Source organism: Arachis ipaensis, chromosome B6 (genome assembly GCF_059453495.1).
Source record: "Arachis ipaensis isolate K30076 ecotype BB chromosome B6, ASM5945349v1, whole genome shotgun sequence".
Classification (NCBI taxonomy): Eukaryota; Viridiplantae; Streptophyta; class Magnoliopsida; order Fabales; family Fabaceae; genus Arachis; species Arachis ipaensis.
In genome coordinates, this window is record NC_142441.1 from 106,899,304 (window position 1) to 106,904,716 (window position 5,413).

The window sequence follows — 5,413 nt, forward strand, 5'->3', positions numbered from 1 at the left end:
CATTCTTGCCCTATAAAGCCTGAAAACACTTAACACACAGTTCACGGCATCGGATGGTAATAAAGGGTAATTAAAAATTGACAATTTAAAGGCCTAGGAAATATGTTTTCAACTATATCATAGAATTAGGAAATAAAATGTAAAACACGCAATTTATATGCATAAGTGTGAGAATAATGGATAAAATCCACTCAATTCAATACAAAATAAACCGTAAAATAGCGGTTTATCAATCTCCCCACACTTAAACATTAGCATGTCCTCATGCTAAGCTCAAGAGAACCAAAAGAGTGAAGGCAGAATGGTGGAACTTATGCAAGGCAACCTATCTATATGCGAGCTACCTACATGCATCATGCTATTCTAATTACTATATATATATATATATATATATATATATATATATATATATATATATATATATATATATGGTCAAAGTGAGTTAAATTTTCAAGAAATCATATATGCACAATCAAGGACTAAATCAATCATATCAAAGCACATTCACAATTGAGTTGAGTTAATCAAAAGAGTTCACAAACTTGCAAGACAAGCAATGATCAAATATAGACATATGGAAATGAGCAATTGAACCCTCACTGGATTTGTATATGCACTTTAATCACTCAAGTGTTTGGGGTTAAACAACTCAAATCTTCTCTAATCAACAATTATCAAGTGTACAAATGCAAATATCATGAGGACTTTTCAAGGTTGTAATGGGGCTAAGATAAGGGTGAGGATATATGTATGGCCAAGTGAGCTATCATATGAATCTTTGACTAGCCTAAGTTCTCACCTAACACATACACACACTCTATACAATTCTAAAGTCAAGCTTAAACACCCAATTCTCACTTTTGCAAAATTTCACACTCTCATGTATCAATTTTAATTCCATATCATATGCATTGATCTTTTTATTGAACTTAACACTAGGATAATTTTGTCCCCTTATTCATTTTTTTATATATATAAATGAAAACATAATATATCAATGCATATGGTTTTTCTAATTTCACATGAGTAAGCACCCAAATTCCCAATATTTGTCACTAAAGCAAAACACATTCTCATCAACCATAGTTCCCACGTTTTCCCACACTTAGTTAACACACAATCTCTATCTTAAGCTAACCAAAGATTCAAATAAGGTACTTAATTATTTTTTCGCTTAAGACTAGTGATGTGGTAATATAAAGAATAAAAGGGGAGTTGAAAAGGCTCAATATGGCAAACAAAGGTAAATGAAAGGGTAAGCTATTTGGGATAAGTGAGCTATAATCAAATGATGGCGTCAATCACCTAATTGCATTAAAATACACTAAATAATGGACATATAGAATGGAACAAACCATAGATTGAAATCATGGAGAAGAAAACACACAAAATAAAAATCATGGTTAAATAATGTAACCATGCAATTAAGCTCAAAACTCACGGGTTGTGTGTTCTTAGCTCAAATACCATATTCCAATTATATATATATATATATATATATATATATATATATATATATATATATCATGCAAGTTACAAAAAGTTTTAACTCAAATCAATGTGAATCTTAAATGCCCTTTTTAAGAAAAAGATACATTCCTTGAAAATTTCATCAATTTGATTAACATTTCTTATATTATATATGTATACTAAATGAAATGATGTGATTGTGAAAAGTTAAAAATTTTTAGTTCACTCCCTATTTTCATCAAATCAATTTCTCATATGTAAAATGGTAAACTAAGCTCAATAATCCATATTTTTCCACATCACTAAAAGTGCAATTCAAGCTAAATATCTAAGATATATACAAGCCCAAAGTGCAAAATGCAGTAAAGTAAAAATAAACAAAAGTACAATAAAATAATAATCTGCAAGTACTAAAAGAAAAATAAAAAAATAAAGTAAAATACAAAATAAAGCAAAATAGAACAAAAGGTCTGAAATGGTTCACCAAAATATAGTCCGCCAGAGACGGCGACCTCCCCACACTTAAATCACAGCATCGTCCTCGATGCTCACAGTCAAGCTGGATGAGAAGCATCGTCGCCCACTGGTCCACGGTTAGCTGCAGGTGTCTATGACTCTGGTAGATGCTCAGGCTGAGTCTCCTTGTGCTGTGCTTGCTGCTGGTCCTCCTCTTGTGCCTCCTCCTGCTCCTCCTCCTCCTCAGAGTGCTCCGAGGGTGTGTCAAGCTCAGAGGGGATGTCAGTACGCCCAGTAGTCACAATCAGCTTCAGATGGGCATAGCGTCGCTTGTTGCGACGCTCCATCTGATCAAGGCGCTCGAAAAGGCGGTGCACAAGGTGGTAGACTGGTTGAGAAGTGGATGATGGTGCCGCTAAAGTGGGTGGTGCTGCAGGTGCCGAAGGTGCTGCTGAGAATGTGCCCGCATCAGTGGAAGTAGTAGTAGGTGGTCTGTGGCCTAGAGGGCCAAACCGCTTGCCGTGCGGAATAACCTTCTTGCAGTCAGCAATTGGTGGTCTCTCATCCTCTGGCTCCCAAGGCACCTCAGCTCGAGGAGCCATCTGGGTGATCAAATAAGGAAAAGCCAATGTGCCTCTCACATGAACTCTGGACATATACTTCTTGATGAGCCTTGGAAGGTATAGGTCCTTCCCTTCCATGACGCACCAAATAAAGAGGATCATAGCAGCTGGCACTTCTAACTCGTGAGTACTAGGCATCACATAATTGCTCAGTATCTGTTGCCACAGCCTATCCTCATCATTGAGGTAAATAACCTTTATACCCCTTGGAGTTACCTTTGACTTTCCCATAGCCCACGGAACATCAGGATCAATGGCTATGGTACGTCAGACCGCATCCCAATCAAAACTCATGAATCTAATAGACTCCTCGGCCTTCTGAAAACCATATGTATCATCTGTTTTAGGCCGGAAGTGAAGGATATCCTGTATTGCCTCCTCTGTGACTAAGATCTGCTTTCTCCTAAGCTGCACTGCATCAAAGGTCGTCCTATAATAGTTAGAATAGAACTTCCGGACCCATGATGTGTTTACTTCTGCCAGATCTCTATCCAGAAATACCCAACCTCTCTGTTCAATCTAATGTTCAGTGTACTTCCTCAATTCAGTTGGTATTTTGAGCTTCCTTTCCAAGTAGAGGTTCCGTTTTTCCGTAAAGACCAGAAACTTGAGTTCACAGTAAAGATTGGCAAATTTGACTGGGTCATTAGCAGGCACAAGTTAATCAGCTTTTTCTTGATCAGTAAAGTTCTTTTCACACCAAAATTCATCTGATAGAACATCTGATAGAGCAACGGATGACTGTCCTCTCTTCCTCTTACTGGAGCTGGCTTTAGCATTGCCTTTCTCTTTCCTATCAGACATCCTGAAAAATAGAATTTTCAGGATACAGAATATCAAATCAAAGCATAGAAACAGAAAGGCAAACGATATGTAAGGAAAACAAACAGAAGATAGACAGCAAAGGAGTTATAGAAATAGAAAAGGAACCAAAAAGAACGGAAATGCTAAACCATCACCTCATGAATTGGCTTTGGTTTAAACCAAACAAATCACAATTCAGAAGCACTAAAGTCAATTCATGAGTGAAAGTTGAGTAAAACAGTTTTCAGAAAAAATTTGGACAGCATTCCGACAGTAAAATGAGCATTCCCGAAATAAATAAACAGCAGCAAATCAACAATTCAGGTTCAATTTCAAACAGAAGCAGCAACTCATATGAATTTCAGAACGATTTGTGCAAAACTAGCAACTATAATGTCATATAAACAAAGGGTGTATTTTCATACATGAGCAGAAATTTCAATCCATATAAACTCAAGGCAGATTTAAACAAGAGCCAAAACACACTAACGTCATATACATTGAGCATTATAAACCAAAACAGCAACAAAGCACTGAGTTAATCAACAAGCAAGCACGATTGAGTTCAAACACTTAAGTGCAGAATTGAAATGCAAATTGAAATGGAGCAATTGATAATTCAAATTAAATTCCAGAAAAGTAGCAACATGAACCATTCAATAAGCTAGCAATTTCAATCGGCAGTAGCAATTTCAAACTCATATGAATTTCAATATATGTCAATTAGCATGAAGAACAAGAAAATTCATGTGACTCAGGCATCATTAAGCAAAATAAAATAGCCCAGATCAGCATAGCAGCGAATTGGCTATTTCCCAAACTCAATCAATCAATTCGGATTTCGTATAAATTCATTAACAATTAAAAACACCAAAACCATATATAAATTCATAAGAAGTAAGCAAATGAGCCAACAAAATAGCAATAAGCAATTATTCCATAACCAATTAAGCATATGCATCATGCTTTCTTTGATCAATGAACAAAATAATGGCTGAAACCATGGCACCAATTCAGCAAAAATTGCTCAAAAAAAAAGATATGCAGTTAGCCTTCCTTCATTAAATTCAGCAATCAATCATTAATAAGGAATATGGATTCAAAGAATTAAGCTCCACTGAATTAACAATGAAGATCGAATCGCAACAAGAATTCAACAGCAATAACAACTCAAATCTGAAATTTATCAAAATCATCATCACTGCAACAGTCATAACCAATTTAACATGAATATCAACCACTCAAAGAGCATGAACAGTAATTGCAGAGCAGTAACAACAATTTAAATGCATTTATTAAAGCAAGAGTAAAGCAACAAATGAATTGTCATTGCTGCAACATGATGCAGAAATTGCTCAAAGCAAATAACAAACTTCAGCAAGAACAAGGCAACATAAACACCAAGCAGCATCAGGAATCCAATATCAAGGAACCAAATCAACTCAGATAAGAAGTCAGCAATTTCAGATAATACTCAACAGCATCAATAAACCAGTTTAGCACAAAAGTAAATCAATGAAACATCAACATAGCATCAATAACAATTTAAACATAATTAATAGCATCAAGCAAATTAATTTAGCACAGGGCAAGTCATTACCAGCACAGGAAAACCAATTTCAGGTAGAATAAACATTAGATTTCAAACCTAAATCCACTATAGAATTATTTAACTACCTAACTACCTAATTCAACTAAGCTAACCTAATCAAACAGAAACCTAATCAACTAACACTAACATGGAGTTTAATCAAAAGAAATTTTTAAAAACAGAAGCAAAGGTGAAGACAGATGGAACTGGGACCTAGAGAGAGGCAGAACAGAAATGGGCAGAGGAAAGGGGAATGAGAGCGGGGCGAGGTAATGCTGGCCCAGAGGTGGCAGCTGCACAGCGGCGCAGTGGCAGGCCACGGCGGTGTGATGACAAGTCATCTTAGCCTAGTTTTACTAGTCTTTTTCTTTGTTTTTACTAGATTTTATGCACTTTCTTGCATTCTAAGTAAGTAATTTGGAATGGAAATGCATGGTTTCTTTAAATCAAATAACCACCATTTAATTGA